This window comes from Lissotriton helveticus, chromosome 5_1 (assembly GCF_964261635.1).
Source record: "Lissotriton helveticus chromosome 5_1, aLisHel1.1, whole genome shotgun sequence".
Classification (NCBI taxonomy): Eukaryota; Metazoa; Chordata; class Amphibia; order Caudata; family Salamandridae; genus Lissotriton; species Lissotriton helveticus.
The window spans coordinates 762,465,018-762,484,146 of record NC_136065.1 but is presented as its reverse complement, the minus strand read 5'-3'; positions in this window follow the sequence as shown (position 1 = coordinate 762,484,146).

Genomic DNA, 19,129 nt, shown 5'->3' with positions numbered 1-19,129 from the left:
GGAAATAGGAGAAAGGAAGGAAGAAATATCTTACATTTTGAAGTTGATAGGCAGGAGAAAGTGGGAGGCGAGCAGGTACACACACCGTGAATATGGGGAAGGATGGGGTAAACTCCTGGTTTGGAAATTGAAAATGGATCAGAACCAAAACAGGATATCAGCTATTAGGATAGAGGGGCAGAGCTCGCCCAGTTGTGAAGACAAAGAGATCGAAAGTGCTTTTGTAGATTCTTTTCAAACCCTTCATACAGATGATGTGGGAGCTACAGAGGAGCAGGTTGGGGGATATTTTTTTTTAAAACAGATTTTATTGATAGATCACACAAATGTTGCAGGGCTCTGTTCCCCAGAGACAACTGCCTATCATGCAGATACACATAGCGCATTGCAATCCATCATGTCGTTTACATCAAATGCTATAAAATGAATGCAATTAACCCCCCTCCCTCCAACCCCCCTAACACTCCCCCAGCCCCCAACCCTCCCGGATCCCTCCCCCCTCACGGTTTCATACAATGTCAGCAACTCTTGCACACACAGACATCAGCACGGTGCGCTCAGACATCCAGTACCGGGTCCTGTACTGGCGGAGGCTCGAACCAGATGCCTCTGAAATCAGCCCAACGTTTCCATATTTTATAATGTTTCCGGGGGCAGCCCCGAGCTAGATATATGGGTTTCTCCATCCCCATACAAAAATCTAGCCCCCTCTTCCACACCACCAATGTCGGAGCCCTCGGGTCCTTCCATGCTTGCGCTATATCTCGTTTCGCGACTGTGAGTCCCAGTAACAATAGATGCCTCTTGTAGAGGTTTCCCCCCACTCCATCCAACACGTGCAACAGTCCCAGGTGCGGCGTGCAGGGGAGCACTCATCCAAGGACCTCATCCAAGCTATTCCAAACTCCATTCCAGAACCTGTCCAAGTGACCACAACTCCACACCGTGTGAAAGAAAGTGCCCTCCTCACATCCACACCTAGTACAGATCGGGGATGCAATGAGGCCCGCCTGCCACAGCCTCCGCCGAGTGAAATATACCCTGTGCAAGTATTTGAATTGGATCAGCCTAAGGCGGACCAAAATGGCCGCTCCTCTGGGGCCCGCTAGAGCCTCATTCCAGTCTTCCTCTTCTAACGCTCCTACATCCTCCTCCCAGTTCCCTTTCAGTTTCTGTAAATCAGAAGAGCAATGTATAATCAGGGATTGATAGATTCGTGATATCTTTTTGGTCTCAATGTCCCCCATAAATACCCGTGCCTCTAGCGGACTAAATTCAGGAAGAGACGTCAATCCCTCCAGATATGGGGCAAGGGCATGTCGGAATTGTAAATAACGGAAGAACTGAGTGCGGGTCATATGGTATTCTGCACTCAAGTCCTGGAACGACTTGAGCGACGTCCCCGCCATGACATCTCCCAGTCTAGAGATTCCGATATCGTCCCACCCCGCAAAGCCCTGAAGGGCCGCTAGGTCGGGGAATCGTCCGTTTTGCCACAGAGGAGTTTCTTCAGTCAAAGTCTGCCACCATCCCATTCGCCTCAGGGCTTGCCTCCAAACATCGAAGACTACCTCTGTCACTGACGGTAGGGCCCTGCGCCTCTGCGTCACGTACAGCAATGTATGAAGCGTGTAGGGCTCCATAAGAAACTGCTCCAGCGCCGGGTCTCCCCTGTCCCCGTACCTCCATTCATTCAACACAAGAAGATGCGAGGATTGGTAATAGGAACTAACATCGGAGGTCGCCAAACCCCCACCGTACGTTGATCGAAAACACGTGCGTAGCGCCACCCGGACCGCACCACCCACCCATAGGAATTGTCCTAGAATCGAGTCCACTTGCTTAAACCAGGAGGATGGGATAGGATAGGGATGGTTTTGTAACTGATAAAGTAGTCGAGGCAGGGCCACCATTTTAAAGATGGCCGATCTACCATAGATTGTTAACGGCATGGGGGACCATACCTTAATATCCGCCCGGGTGCGCTCCCATACCGGCGCCACATTGCGCTCCCAGGACACAGCAGAGATCTCAGACAGGAACACCCCAAGGTATTTAATGCTGCCCACTGCGGTCTGAAGGGTCGATGCCCAGTCTCCGACTGCCGGGCCATCCCCCAGTACCCAAAGGGTGGACTCGCGCGGATTAACATAGAGGCCCGACGTCTCGCCGAAAATTTGTAAGATGCGCATAAGATGGGGCCGACCTGTTGAGGTCCGTTAAGAAGACCAGGACATCATCCGCATAGAGCGCAATTCTGTCCGACAGACCGCGCTTCCACTCAAACCCCCGCATCTGCGCATCCACGCGGACCCACGCAGCCAGCAGCTCCATGGCCAATGCGAATAAGTAGGGCGAGAGGGAGCAGCCCTGCCTGGTTCTCCTCCCTATGGTGAAGCTCGAAGATGACACCCCCGCCACGCGAACGGTGGCCGTCAAATCCGTATACAGCAGCCGCACATAGGAAACGAAAATGGGGCCTAGATTCAGTCGGGGCAGGAGCGAGAGCAAATATATCCAACTAAGTGAATCAAATGCCCTGTCCATGTCGGCCAGGAAAAGTGCCGCCCGCACCCCAGTGAAGCGAATCGCCGCCACCGCCACATGTGCCCGCCTAATATTATGCCGCGTCGCCCGTCGGGGCATGAAGCCCGCCTGATCAGGGTGTATGAAATCCGTAATATTTGGCAGCAGCCGATTGGCTAACGCCTTGGCCTAGACCTTGGCCTCCACGTTTAAAAGGGAAATTGGACGGTACGAAGCATGCTGCTCCGGGGGCCGGCCAGGTTTGTGAAATACCACCACCTCAGCATGTCTCCAATCCGGGGGTAGGCAGCCACGCTCCCTAGCCTCCTTCACCACCGCTCTGTAATGTAACCCAAGTTTGAGGTGGAATTTCTTTAAAAAATCGCTGGGAAAGCCACTAGGGCCTGGGGCCTTACCAGTGTTCAACTCCTTCAAAGCAGTACCCAACTCATCCTCCATCAAAGGAAGATCGAGGCGGTTGCAAACCTCATCCGAGACCGCTCGCGGCGGTAGATCAGCTATAAATTTGTCAATTAGATCCGCGGAGATACATTCATGCGGGGCATATAGATCGGCATAGTACATCGCAAAGCTCTCGGCCAGCACCCTGGGTTCTGTAAGCATGGAGCCAGAGCCATCCACAACCCTCAAGAGGACCTGAGCCTGAGTCTGGCCCTGACACAGTCTATGAAGCATGGTCCCGGATTTATCACCCCATTGGTATATGCGACTACGAGTCGCCATCCACATCTGTCGTGCTTCATCCATTAATAACGAGGCATAAGACTGTTGAGCAACAACTGCCCCACTTTCTGGCCTCCACCCTCCTGGCCACTGCGCCACTCTAGGTCTCTGATTTCTGCCTCGGCCCGATCCAGGTCCGCCCTACGCTTCCTCTTAGCCGCCACACATCAAGCGATGTCTATGCCCCTAAACGTAGGCTTCATGGCCTCCCACAGAGTCGCCTTGTCCGCCACCGACCCCACATTCTCAGCCATATAGTGGGTGAATGCCTCCCTTATATGTATTTGATAGTCTACTAATTGCAGATACCATACGGAGAGGCGCCACCGAAATGGCTGCCGCCGCCGATCCAGGTGAATAGTAACGGTCATTGGAGAATGGGCTGACAGCCCCCGCGGCAGTATATCCGCGGACTCAATCCTGCCCTGAGTCGCCGTAGGGACAAATAAATAATCCAGTCTAGAGAAGGATTTATGGACCGCGGAAAGAAAGGTATACTCTCGCCTTGAACCATGGATATGCCTCCAGGTGTCCACCCAGCCCAGATTCCTAATCATATCACTCAACTTGGTACCACCAGTTGTCACTGTCCCCCCAGCAGGCCTGTATCTATCTCGGGCACCGTCTACAACATCGTTCCAGTCACCCCCCACCACTGCTAGTACATCTGGGATATCTGCCCACACTGCCATTATCTTTTCAACCAGAGACCACTGCAGTGGGGGTGGGGCGTAGACACAACCAAACACCACCGGCTCCTCCCCCAGGGTGCCATGGACAAATATGTATCGACCCTGTGTATCTACCCATTGAGTGGCATGGACATAGGGAACCCTACGATGAATTAGCATAGCCACCCCTCTGGAGCCCCTAGCAAAGCCAGCATGAATGACCTGGGTATAACCATAACGTTGGAGGCAAAGGGTCTTGTTACCTAATAAGTGTGTCTCTTGTAGCATTACTACATCCGCCCCCGCTCGCTTAGCCTGCTTCAAGACCACCCCCCGCTTAATCTTGTCCAATACTCCCCTCACATTCCAACTGAGGACACAAAATGTGCCCCTGGGCTCAACGGCCCCATCATCCAGGTCCGACATCAAAGACCACTCGTATCAAAGAGCCACCGTATGCGCCATGCATGTACACACTTAGCCACCACTGCGACATCACTAGAACTGTGCATCCCCCCACTGCAACATCAAACATTCCCCCATGGCCCCTACCCCCACCCCCACCCCATACCTCAAAGAACAATGAAGCACCTGTCACGGTGTAGCAGAGCCTCCACCCCCAACTCGAGGTCGATGACTCTCGGGGAATGCGCCCTCCCTTGATACATCTCCCCCCCCCCCACATTCGCACCACATCTACGTCAGTACTATAAATCGAATGTCTCTGTAGGTCGGTCCCTGTAGCCTCAGGAATACTCCGCAGGACGACCCCCATCTCATTAGTCACCACAGGTGTATATTTTGCTCCCATAGTCTGCCTCATATTGATTCACCTTTCAAGGGACTGTCGCCGGGGAATCAGGAGCCGCTGCCCTCCCATCCATCGCCCCCACCGGAGGCAGAGCGTCTCCTAGATTTGGATCTCTAATTGCTCTTGCTCCGTGATCGTCGTGGGGTCTGCGCCTGTGCACCACTGGTCGAAGAGTCTGAGTCTCGACGCGGAGGGCTATGCACCCTTACTTTGACTGTTTTGTCGGTCCAATGAAACACCTCCTCCGGGGTGTCGAAGAAGAGAGTACGGGACTGGTAGACCACTCGCAGGCGGGCCGGATATAATAGGGCATATGGGAGCTTAAGATCGCGCAGGCGTGCCTTGGCCGCTGTAAATGATTGTCTCTGTTGCTGCACCAGCCGAGTGTAGTCGGGGAATATCAGGATTTTCTGGTTTTCACACATAAGAGGCTCTTTTGCCGGCGCCTGCCGCATGATAGTGTCCCGATCGTGATAATGCAGTAGCTTGGCTATCACTGGCCTGGGGCAAGATCCAATCGGTGGATTTTGCATGAGTGCTCTATGTGCCCGTTCAATCACAAAGCAGCATGAGAGGGAATCTGGTGGGAGCCAGCTCTCTAGCCACTGGGTCAGGAAGTTCTCCATGTTATCCTTCTCGCAGCCCTCCGGGAACCCCACGAACCGCAAATTGTTCCGCCGAGCGCGCCCTTCGGCATCCTCTGCCCGGCGCGCTAGGCCCTTCTGGATCCCCTCCATACTGGCCACTTTCCGCTTCAAGATCGCCATGTCGTCCTCCACCCCCAATATCCTGGTCTCAGCCTCCGTGATGCGAGCCACAGCATTTCGCAGGTCTTGGCGCAGAAGCATGACATCCGCCCCTACCGCCCCTATCTTCCAATCCAACATGTCCCTGGATTGGGTGATCGCCGCCATAAGTGCCGCATTGTCTGGTCCTGAGGCCTGATGGCCCCCTGAAGCCCCAGCGCCTCCACTCGGCCCCGTGTACTTGTCTATAGGGCCCTGTTTCGAGGTCCCTCCGCCACTCCCGCCCCTGGTCATGTCGGGCTGCGTCCGGGGACCCTGGCCCCAGGATCCGCTGCTTTGAGCCCCGGGAGGTCTTCTTCTGTAGGGCCGGGGAGTCGCCGGCCTCCAGCCGGACCGGCCTCAAGTGTAGGTGGGCGTCCTTAATCACCGTCGCCGATCTGACGACCAGGAGGACCAGCTGTGCCTCCCACCGCACCCAGTCTCCGCACCGCCGAGCCCACACCGCGGCCCGGTCCAACCGCCGAGAGGGGGGAAGCTGCCGGCCCAAGGGTCACAAGCCGGGCCAATGTAGGATCCCTGGGGCAAGGGCAGTGAATCAGCCGCCACCGGTGGAATGTCGCTCCGCTAAGTGGCCCGCAGCTCAATGTGGGGGACCCCCGTGGTACACAGGACTCGGGGCAGGAGGATCTGAGGCGCCCGGGTCCGAGCCCACCAACTGCGCCAGCACCGCGGAGACCAACTGAACACCCCGAGGGGTGACCGCTCCCGGTCACCGCCGCGGCCCGATCCGACTGCCGGAGGGGCTGCCGCCCACCCCAATTGTCCTGCCGCTTCTCTGGGCCCCACTGCGCACCCCCGGGGGGAACACACCTCCTTACTTTCACCGCCTCTGGCCAGCAGCCCCCAGGGAAGGTCGCCTCAGCAGTCAGTGGTCGGGCCTCCAAAATCCAGCCCCCAGCTCCACGACCTATGCCAGGCCACTCCACCGCCTCTCTCCCCAATGCTGGTCACTCGACCGGCGTCCGCTTCAGGTCCAGGTCACCCGATCGACTGTGCCTTGTGAGCGCCGACTACGTGAGCCCAGGTCCGGTGCCAGTCGCCCACACCATCCGCTCCGCCACTGTAGCTGCTGCCGGTACCCACGAAACTCGAGGTCCCCGGCGTCACCACGCAGCGTAGGCCCCACTGCCGCTGGTCTCACTCCTCGCCCGCCGGCACCCCCTGACCGTGGAACTCTCGCACAGGGTCAGCCGCTGCTTTTCGCTACCGGGAAACACCTCTGGGACACCGCAGGGTGTGGGGAACACAGGATATTTCAGCAGATAATCAGGCGGCGGGACGGAGCTCCTCTAGGCTGCTTCCGCCATGATGGCTACCTTAGCCACGCCCCCCAGGTTGGGGGATATTTGAATGATTTGAAATTGCCTTTCTTGTCAGATGAGCAAAGGGGGTTATTGAATGCTGAAATAACGATTGAAGAGGTAGTAGAGGCAACAGCGAGATTGAAGAGAGGGAAGGCGGCAGGTCCGGATACCCTCCCGAACAAGATTTGTCTGTCCCTTAAAGATGAAATTGCCCATTTTCTAACAAAGCTATTTCACTTGGTCTTTGTTAACCCTGGGCGTAGTTCGCGAAGTAGCGCTACGCGTAGCTATGCAAAGTGCACTTTGCAGTACGCGAGCTACGCGTAGCACTACGCGAACTGTGTAGTACCCTGTTCACACTGTGCAAGATGGCGTTTTCAATGATTGTACAGTGCGGACAAGTATCCGGCACTGTGCAATCATTGAAAACGGCATCTTGCACAGTGCGAGCTGCAGTTTTCTGCCGCTCAAGTACATTTTTACTCGAGCGGCAGCTTTCTCAACGCGGACTGGTAGTTTCTCATCGCAAGCGGTCGCGAGCATACGCGACTACTCGCAATGAGAAACCTGACCTCCCCACGTTGAGAATCTCGCCAGGAGGTTTATTTTCCACGCTCGCGATCGGCAACTTGATGTTGCTGATCGCGAACGAGGAAAAAGTCTCGCCAGGATGTCATTTTGCTTGCTCGCGGTCACAAGCAAGCAAAAAATGACCGCTGCACTACGATACGCTACGCGTGTTTCCACTGTGCTACGTGCAGTTCGTGTAGTGCGAAGTAGCACAAACTTCGAAAACTACGCGAGCGTAGCGTAGTGCTTTGGACAGGGTTAGTCTTTGTGAGTATGCTTTTTTTGGGGTACCTTAACTTGAGCCGGAGCCCTTACTAGAAGGAAAGAAATAGACTGTGTGAGTCACAGAAACCAAGCCAAAAAAGGTTCAACACATTTATTAGAAGACACAGCTTCAGAGAAATACTACTGGAAGCAAATTAAAGTCATTTTGTTTTCACAATTAATCTCAGTTATCAGAAGATTTTAGTTTATATGGCATTAAATGAAATATCAGAAAGCATTTGAACTTGCTAACATGAAAATACTTCAAAGGGCAATATGAAGTGAACAGTTTAACATACAAACAAGTTTTGACTGTGATGCTGAAGGAGGACACAAGGTTACCATAAGAAAACATTCTTTGCAAGTCTTAAAGTTTAAACAAGAAAGCATCAATTTAAAGAAAAACAGGCAGATATAATATATGACAAGCTAAATTATACCTTAAAAGAAAAACCCACAAAAATCAAGAGCTCTTGGGGAGTACACACATACGGTCTGCGCCTGGCATCAGACAGAGTGGTAGTCCGTTAGAGCAACCAGTGGGTTTCATTCTTATACCCCTAAAAGCAGAAATTAAAATGCAGAATTGGTCAGTTATACTGATGTCATTATTACCCACAGATCATAAGTTTTAGAGAAATAAGCCAAATATTTACCAAATATTTACAAGAATGTGGAACGTCACCCAGTCAGGGGTCAGTGTCACACGCTCAATTGCACGTCTTCAGTTCCAAAGAGCTAGCGAGAGTTTGGCAATATTGTGATAATATTATGATAAACAAAGAGATAGGTCAACGCCCTAGTGTGCCTCAGCGCCTACCTCTCTGTTCCCTGCTACATGAGAAGTTCTGCATTTTCGTGATCAGTTGGTGTCTGTGTTCTGTGTTCTTGTGGTGTGGCTTCACATGAGTAAGCTGATCACATGAGACCGGAGGGGGTGCGGGCCAAGGTGCTTCGCAGAAAGGGAAGCTGCTTGAGGTTTTAGGTCACAGAGGCTTAGGACCTGCTGCGTTTAGAAAGAATGGGTACAGCACTCGGGTCAATTTAACAAGGCTTGTAGATGGAGGCGCCAGGGCCTATGTAAGCGTTTCATGCTGGCTGACGTGGCAAAGATGGCCCAGGTGTGGGCAGAATAGGCCTGGGGATACTATATGATAAAATAGACCCTGCTTCATCTTCCTCGGAGGGTCTACTACCCCGGAGTCTTGGAAGGAGGCTACTATGTTCCTCTTGTTAAAAGCAGGAAAGGACTCAAAGTGCTGTGAATCTTACAAACCTATCTCAATGTTGAATAGCGACTATCTGATCTTTACGCAGATTCTGGCTTAGAGGGGTAGCGGGAAAACTAATACATCAAGACCAGAAAGGGTTTATTAAAGGTAGGCAGATTCACGAGCTGACACAAGAGTTATTAGGGGCAATAGACATAGCAACTCAAGAAGGGCTCTCTCTGTTAATAATTACCTTCGATGCAGCAAAGACCTTTGATAAAGTGAGCTGGCTCTTTCTGTATAGAGTTGCGAGGTCATACGGGTTGGGAGAGGCTTTTGGTAGGGCTTTGAAGATGATATATAGCAGCCTATCTGCTAGGAAACTGGTAAACGGGAACCTTATGCAAAAAATATCCATCTCAAGAGATACAAGGCAGGGCTGCCCTCTATCCCCTCTTCTTTTCAATCTTTATATTGAACCCCTGGCCATCAAAATCAGGGCTAGCCAACAGATTTTGCCATTTGAGTTTAGGGGTTGGGAGAAGAGGGTAGCTTTGTACGCAGATGATCTGATGATATTTACAAGGACTTGTCATTTTCACTCCAAGAAATTGGGGGCCTCTTAGACAATTCGGGGAGTTTTCCGAGTACCAGATAAACTAGCAAAAATCTGAAGTGATGGAGTAGAGCTTACAGAGCAACCAAATTAGGTATTTGGGTATTACTGTGACAAAGAGCTTGGAAGATACTGCACGGGTGAACTTTGTGAGAGTAGCAAATGAGTCCAAAAAGGTAATTAAAACTTGAGCAGGGCTTCCACTCTCTTTTTTGGGAAGATCGAATATCTTGAAGATGGCTATACTACCAAAATTAACTTTTCTGTTCGCCTCAATACCCTTAGAGTTTCAGAAAGTTTTGTTTGACGAACTGCAGGGTGCACTGTCTAGTTTTATTTGGGCTTCTAAAGCAACCAGAATTGCGTGGAGGAAATTCCATAGGGGGAAACAACAGGGAGGAATCGCTAGCCCAGATGTGTCCCAATACTGTAGAACATTTCAGTTTAAAGCATTTAGAATTCTACTTCAAGAATATCCAAGGTAACCAACATATTTACAGGCGATGACCCAGTTAGAAGGAGACCACTTTTTATATAAATTCGGCCATCTGAAGTTTTTCAAAAAAGTAAAACTGAGGACACTCCAAGCAGCATGTAAACTATGGTGTAAAATCAGAAGAGTCGTATGAATTTCCTATTACACTAATTGTGCCCCAATATGGGCATCTCCAGGGACTCCTGAGTGTTTGAAGGATAGTATTTCTGCATATTAATAGATGCCGGAATAACAAGATGGGGTCAGTTACTCGACAGGAAGACTTTGATAGACTGGGAGCAGTTATCACTATTGACAAATAGGGGTATCTCCAAATTTAAATACAATCTGTTGGCCAGTTGGGGAAAATCGTTGGAGAAGGAAGAAGCGGGTATTAGTATATTGGAAGAGAAGTTTTTAAAAAGCTCCCCACAGAAAAAGGAGGTATCAGACTGGTACTGGGCATTGTACTTGCTGGAGAAGAGGGTTTCACTCTCCCTATTGAGATCTGGGGGAAGGATCTTCCGTCGGGGGACACACAAAGCGCTTGGCAAGTATCTATGTCTACTCTGTGGTATGTTGTTTGTGCAGCTTCACTCAGGAGAAATAACTTATTCACGCTACACATGGCCTATTTGTCACCAAAAAGGCTAACAAGGATGAATAAGCAGTTGGTCAAGTGCTGTCCTAAGTGTGGGAAAAAGAAGCTGACGACCTCCATATGTTCTATCATTGTCTGAGCCTCCAGGTGTATTGGCATGATGTAAGTGAAGTCCTTTTAACAGTATTGGACATGAGCCTGGAGGTAAGCCTAAGTTTAATTATGTTTGGGGTTGCGTTAGATGAAGAGATAAGGGTAATTCTGGGAAGAACCTGCTGTTTGTGCTGATATTGTTAGCAAGGCGTGAAATTTGCATATAGTGGGTATCGCAACATCCTCCCTTAAGGAGGGAATAGCTGGAGTCAATACGAAGGGTCCGAATGTTGGACCTAAATCAATCATTTTTTTATCCCCATGCCATTCCAGTTTAAACCCAGCCATATGGAAATCAGACTTGACCCTGCTCCCAATGGGAACAGTCCAGCCCGAACTGGCAGACCAGGTCCTCCCTGGACTGGAACCAAGCATCCTCGGACTAGTCTTGTAGTTTCACGCCTTATCAGCCAGGCTACCTTGACTCCAATGGCATGGAGAGCACTGGACCCATGCCTGGGCATACCCAACCAACTCTGGGCGACAAATGCAAAAAGAGCGATAGATGGACAGAATGGTGAACAATGTCAGACATTCAACCCAGTAAAGAGAGCTTTTCATCCTAAGTGGGAGTGGTATGCCCATGGGTCCCTTGCTCACTGTGCCACTGGATTTAAGCTAGCCTGGCTATCCCAAGACATATCCCAGAATGCTTGTTTCCAGTCCACAGCGGACCTGGATTGGCAGTTCGGGCTGGACTGTTCCCATATGGAACAGGGTCAAGACTGTTTTGCATATGACTGGTTCCAAACTGTGGTGGCATGGTGAGCAAATGAAGAATGGATTTCACCCAGATCTCTTGACTGGGGGTGAATGTATGATTTATTCAGCATTTCGCCCATCATTTGTTTGTGTAGCACTTTTCACCCTAAGTGGGGTGGGTATGCCAAGACTTGGGTTCATGCCTCACTGAGCCCCTGGATTCAAGCTAGCCTGGCTGATGAGGGGTAATACCCTGAAACCAGTCCCAGGATGCTTGCTTCTGGTCCAGGGAGGACCTGACTTGGCCGATCGAGCTGTACTGTTCCCATAAGGAACAGGGTAAAAACTGATTTGAATATGGCAGGGTCTAAACTGGGGTGGCATGGTGAACAAAAGAACAATGGATTTAACCCAGATATCTTGACAGAAGGTGAATGTATGATTCTTCCAGCAATCTGTCCATCATTTGTTTGTGTAGCACTTTTCACCCTCAGTGGGATGGGTATGTCAAAACTTGGGTTTATTTCACACTGTGCCACTGGATTTAAGCTAGCCTGGCTGATAAGGGGTAAGACCCCATAACAGGTCCCAGGATGCTTGTTTCTGGTCAAGGCAGGACCTGATTTGGCAGTTCGGGCTGGACTGTTCTCATAAGGAACAGGGTCAAGACTGATAGCATATGGCTGAGTCTCAACTGGGGTAGCATTGGGAGTGAAACAACAATGGATTTAACCCAGATCAGTTGACTTGGGGTGAATGCTTCATTTGTTCAGCATTTTGTCCATCATTTGTTTGCATAGCACTTTTTGCCTTAAGTGGGATGGGTATGCCCAGACGTGGGCCCCTTGCTCACTGCGCTACTGGATTCAAGCTAGCCTGGCTGATGAGGGGTGTGAGAAGCTGGCTTGTTACATGATGTACACTTATGTAAGTGGACGCCAAGCACCAATCCAGACAACCCTTATTGTGATATTAGTGGTCTTAGACAACCTTAGAAAGCTATCTACGTGGTAGCTGGGGGATCATCCTTCGGGCTTAGTCCAGAAGGAGTGTGAAATAGCTTGTTTCACCAGAGCATATTCTTCGTGGTACAGATTAAGTGAAAAAGAACCACACAGTGTAGTTATAAAAATATGTATTTATTATAAGACACTCACTAGCTCATATAGCTATCCCCTAGCTGGAGATATACACAATGCACACAATACTTTTCAACAGAAACAGGCAAGTAGCATGAATACACAGTGGTAGCCAGGGGGAGACCAAAACATATACTATAATAGTGGTATGCGAACCACGACTCAAGTCAAGACTATACCCAGAAAACATAGACGTGCCAGTGACCCAAGGAACCACCTGAAGTAAGTAACCAGGAACTCCGCGGAGGCCGTGTGCAGAGTGGGAACACGACAGCAGACTCAGTACAAGTCAATGGGTAAGTTGCGTTTGAAATTTTAAAGAAGAAGGACCCTTCCCAGTGGACTCTGAATAAACCCTGTGGATGACAGAAGGTTAGAGAGACACCCCTGTGGATACCCCAGGAACCAGAATACCTACACAAGGGAAGCTAGCTGCATAGGAGTGAAGTGGTGTCGGAAACTGCTGTCAAACTCAATGGGACACTTCAGGAAGATGGCACTGCTGGAGAAGGTGAAAGTGTCTGGTGGAACCCAAAGGTGGATATAGGATGAGAAGTGCCTGCCAGCAGAGGAGACAGAGTCTATGCCACCCAGGAGGCACGAAAGACGAATGCCCACCAATGTCGAGTGTTGCAGGAGAGATGACGGTGACCTTGGAACTGCTACTATGAGGACCAGGCAATGCCTGAAAGACCAGGAGCCATTCAAGAGCTGACCCATGTCGGATATCGAGTACCCTGGGCGGTAAATTCTGTTCCGCTCGCGGAATTTGGGCAATTTCGCAGAGAACGCGAAATTGCCCAAAATTCTGCGTTCCGCGACTTTGGGAAATTTTTTGCAAACAGTAAAAAAGCATCGCGAACAAGCAATTCCGCGCGTTCGCGGAATTTCTACGTGTTCGCAGAAGATTTTTTACCGTATCCCGAAGATTTGCGTGACGCGATTACGCAAATTCCGTCCACCCCTAATATCTAGAGTTTGAGAGTTGAGGGGTCAGTGTCCGTCGTCAACACCAACAAGCCTTGGCAACTGCAAACAACATGGAAAGTGAAGACGGTGCAGTTTCGGGACCAGCAAGATCCAAGAGCATCACCACACACAGGGAAGTCAGGTCAGGCCCAAGCAATCAGGGGAGCCCACAGAAATCAAAGAAGACCCTCAAGAGGACCCACAGGCAAGAATCACAGTAGTCGTAAGAGGACCTCCAGCAGCTCACCAAAGATACAGGCCCACAATGCAAGTGTTGTGGAGAGGATGAAGATCTTGGTCACTGCATATGCTTGAGATTGAGGCTACTTGGAGCCCGAAGGTCTTGGAGGAAGGAAGCCAACAAGCATTTGCAAACGCAAGTCGATGCGATGCACAGGGGTTCGGATACTGCAGCTTCGACGAGAGATACTGCCCTCAAACTTGATGAGAGAACAGGGCAGGCCTCGAGGGATGTGAATAACCACTGGTAGAAAGTGGCTCTATATACACTGGACTAAAGTAGGGTACAGTGTGTATAGAGTCCCCAGTCCCCAGAGGTATGACAGAGGTTAAAGTTAGATATAACTTTACTCTCTAAAGTGGTAGCTTAGTCGAACATTAAGGCAGTATCAGAGGACAGTGTAAAGCATTTGTTGTACCCACTCAGTCAGCAAAAGGTTTCACACACTCAAGAACTGAACTCTAGGCCAGTTGTTTTTATATCAAATTGTATATAGGTATTTTATTTTTAGAACTAACAGGTATCAAAATATACTTTTCTCAATGTGAGTTACTTTAGGTAATTACTTTGCAGAAAGGGAATGGACTTTGTAAGTACAATAGCTACAGTGGTTGCAATAGGCAACACAATTCTAAACACAATTTAACATTGAGCTTAATGGGTTTTTCTACATAAATGCAGTTGATTACTTTAAGGATTACTTTTTCAACCACAGTTCTGTATCCTGGATTCAGTCCCGGGACCTAAGCTGCATACAGTTAAGTGAAAGCATTTTGGTTACAGTTGTGATTTTTAAAGAATATAAATGTATTTTCAAAGTTGACACTTCGAAACTTTTCAGAGAACAACCAGCAATGATTTCCTATGGAAGGAAATTCAAGTCACAGGTAAAGTAGGTTCTCGTTACTTTTGTAATCCAGTACTGGACTCCTAGGTTCAGTACTGGGACCTCTACCTAAGACAGGTAAGCAATTACGTTTTGGTACTTGGTACGATTATTAAAGTTGGTAGTTTGTAAAAATCGACACTTAGAAGAAATTTCACAGAAAATCAGTCAATGGTTTCCTATGGAAGAAAATGCATGTAACCGGTAAGTACAGTTAGGATTACTTTTGCGGTTCAGTACTGGGCTAAAAGGTACAGTACTGGCTTCTCTCCTGATCACAGGTAAGTATTTCGGAATTCGTTATTCGGCTGATTTTAGATGAATATTTTAAAGTTTCAAAACTCCACACTGAGAAGAAATTTCAAGTGAAAACCAGTCAATGTTAACCTAAGGAAGAAAAGTGAGTTATCAGATTTTTGGTAGTTACTCGACTGGGAGGGTTAAGGTTCTGGGCATAACCTCAGGGGTCTCCCAGGGTCGAAAAGGTACAGTTGTTACACCCTCAGCGGCACAGGGACAGCCGGGTGCAGAGAGAGTAGGCCCAATGCAATCCAATGCAGGGTAGGGGGCCTGTGATTGGTGGCTGCAAGCAAGCAGGCTACACAGCTGTGGGAGCTGAGCTCCTGGTCACTTACTCAGGACAAGTGGGGAAGTAGAGTAGGGTAGTTGTTGCACTTCCAGTGGCACTCGGGCAGCTGGGTGCAGGGTGCTTTTGAACCGTCGGGTGCTCAGTGTTATCCAAAGGGAAAGTTAAAAAGTGAACAAAGGCTGCAGGCTCGGGGACCGAGATTCCTCAGGTGTGACCACCACTTCGAGAGGTAAGTTGGGATCTTGGAGAAGAGGTAGGTACCCCAAAGGAAGGCACAGGGGGTCCTGCGGTGCCGGGTGCAAGGGTGTCATTTGGCGTCGGGAAATCTTACCCTTAGCTGGTCGCGGTTAGATTGGTCCCTGGTTCTGAGGCTGCAGGCGTTGTCTGGTTCGTCAAGGAGGGTCTTTGGGCACTGAAATTTGGGTCCCAGTCACCGGGGAGACTTCCTCATCATCTTGGTTCACTCGGGCATGGGCCGGGCACGGCGGGTGTAGAGTGGGCTGGGTTAGTGGTTCCTGGCTGTCACCAGGGATATTGCTGTTGGAGCAGAGCCTCTGCTTATGGAAGTCCCAGTCTCTAACAGGGTCAAGGCAGGCAGGTCCTCCGAGGTTCTTTAGGTTGCTGTCCACAGGAGAGACCGGGATTAAGCAGGAACAGGTTCAAGGATTAACAAGCCGGCAGGGCTGGGGCCAAGTCAGTTCTCGTTGTCCTTTTGTTAGCAGCTGCACGGCAGGTCATCCTTCTTCTTGATCTTCTTCTTGTTTTTCAAAACGAGATCTGAGGAAGCAAGGTTCAGGGTGCCCCTAAATACAACATTTTGGGGCATTTCAGTTAGGGCAAGGGCAGGGACCAATGGGTCACTGTCCTGGGGTGGGTACCCCTAGCCTGCTCCTCTCCTGTGGGAGGGGGTCAGGAGCCTAGCTGTGATTGGGCAGGGCTCCCCATCTTCAAGGTGGCCGGAGCCCAGAGTCGTGCTTCACCTCATCTCTCCCACCTGAGGGGTGGGGTTGGCATAGGCTGGCACACCCCCTGTCCTCACTTAGGGTTTCCCACCATTCTTCCCACCAGAGTGGGGGTCAGAACCGGTGGGGGCCAGTTGCTGAGTACAGCAAATGGCCTGGAGAAGCTCACAAGGGCGGTATGCCTTTGAAGCCCCCCCTGCCCATCCTAGGGGAGGAGGCTTGGCACCTCGTTCCAGTATGTGTATTGTTTCAGGCCCCGAAAGCGGCAGGCTCTCGACCCAGGGGTCCAGAAACATGTCTGGCGGTGGCAGCCTCGGTAGCCACACTGTCAGGACACTGGGAGTTGGTTAGGTTTCAGGGGGCATCTCTAAGATGCCCTCTGTTGTGCATTGTTTATTAAATCCCACCCTGGCATCAGTGCAGGTTTAATGTGCTGAGAAATTTGATATCAAACTTCTCAGTCTTCAGTGAAGCCATCATGGTGCTGTGGAGTTCGAAATGACGACCTCCCAGCACCATATACTCTTAATGGCAGCACTCCACTTACTGTGCCCATGAATGGCCCTGGGTACTGTAGGGGCACAGGGCTCATGCACCTGTGCCCACACCACTGGCATAGGGCACCCAGCTAGAGGGTTGGCTGATGGATGCCAGGGCAGTGAGCTTGTGGGCATGACACCCAGGGAGGTGTGCCATGTCGACTCTCTGTTTAGTTCTGTACTTATACCCTGCAAATTCAGTGTGTGGGTGTCAGGGCACACGGCCCCTATGGGTGGCACAATAAGTGCAGCAGTTCTTAGGGGTCTTCTCTGGTCACCATGCCCTGGGTACCTAGGGTACCAAGGGTACCATTTACTAGGGGCTGATAGGTGGCCAGAGATGCCAATTGGGTTTTAGTTTCAACACAGTTTTAGGGAAGGAACCCTATCCCTGGGCACCTGGTTGGCAGGAGCCAAGGGCACACTCAGTCAAAGCACATAAGCAGTTCACCAGAAAGTGGGGGCGTTCCCATGCAAGAAAGATAGCACTTTCTCACAACCACCACCTGTGTTGCTGAGCTTTTTGGAGTCCATGGTAGCTCAGGATCAACAGACCGGTCAGCTTTGTTGTGGTGCCTGCAGATGCAGGGAGGTGACTCCTTCACTTCAAGGGAGATTCCTTCAAGAGTCTTGGATGTCCACAGGCCTTGGAAGGTTCCTGTATGGAGCACAGGCATGAACGTTCCAGTAGACTAGCACAGTGATAAAACCAGGAGCAGCATGAGTCTTCAAAGTTACAGTCTTGATGCCCAGAGTGAAGTGCAGCAAAGTGCAGAGTGCCCTGATGGTCGAAATAGAAGTGGTGTCTTGAAATGAATCTTGTCCCATGATGTATCTAGGGACCCACCTACAGGTAAGCCATTAAGTACTCTAAGGAAAGGGTTGGGACGATTCAGGACTCCCTCCCAGGGGAGGGTTTGGACAGTATCCTTTGTCCAGTTTTGTGCCATACCGTGAGCCAACGGCTCTCTGAGCTGGTTTGAACTGGACTCTGCAAGGAGGGCATCGAGTGTGCCCTTCAAGCAGACTGAGTGGTGCTGGTAAGCGCACCCACCCGGCCCTAATACACTAAACCCTGTCTGGGAGGTGGTCACACCTCCCTGTGACAGGATACCTATTGTTCTGCCTTTCCCTGCTCGAGATTGGCTCAGCAGCAGATGGGCAGAATCGTGTCTCTGGTCGGCAGCAGCAATGTTGTGCTGTCCAGGTCTAGAAGACTGATACCTGGAGCATTGAGGGCCTCCCGGAGGAGCTTTACAGTGCATGGAATTATACCTCCCACACAGTTTATGGTGTAGGGGTATGATTCCAACATGTCTGATATGTTTGATTCCAAACATGACAGGTTTCATTACAGCCAGTATAGAGAATGTCATCGCTTGATGACGCATGGCCACTCTATGTATCGTAATGGCTGATGCACTTACAACCCTGGAGAATGGACTCCAAAGGATTGTAGGAGTGTCCTGCTCATGCAGGATCACCCTGCCTTCAGGATTGAAAAGCCTGCTTTAGGGGCGACTTATAGCTTTTAAGTGCAGTGACCTCAGATATAGGAAAACCAATATCTGTCATAAGTGGTGCTAGCACCAGCGTACACTGGCTGCAATGGCAGGCCTGTAGTTACAGTTTCAGTGATCGGCATGGGTGGCATAATGCATGCTTGAGCCCATGTGGGACCCCTGGAGTACCTCTTCCCTGGGTACCTTAGTAGCATATACTAGGGACTGATAAGGGTACACAAGTATCCAATATGGGATGTACCTAAGTACTTACCATACCAATTTAGGGAAGAAAGCACAGAGACTGGGGTCCTGATTAGTAGGATCCCAGTCAGACTAGTCAGAAACAGCGTAGCACTAGACAAAAAGTGGGGGTAACCATAAAAGCAGATCCTATATTCCTACACAACCCCCCAAACGAAAGAAGATGAGACTAACCTTTCTCAGTAAGTCTTCAATTTCTAAGTGGAAATATCTGGAGAGTCCATCCGCATTGACATGGTTACTCCCAGGTCTATGTTCCACTGTATAGTCCATTCCCTTTAGTGAAATGGACCACCTTGGGGTTTTCACCCTTCATCTGTTTAAGCCATAAGAGGGGCTTGTGCTCTGTCTGAAAAGTGAAGTGAGTGCCAACGAGGTATGGCCTCAACTTCTTCAAGGCCAGAGTACAGCAATGGCTTCCCTCTCAATTGCTGACCAACGTTTCTCCCTGGGGGTCAACCTTCTGCTGAAAAAAGCTACTGGTTGATCCTGGCTCTATGCATTAAGATGTGATAACAAAGCCCCTTCCCTTATCTCAGATGCATCTGTCTGGACAATTAATGTTTTGAAGTAGTCAGGACTTT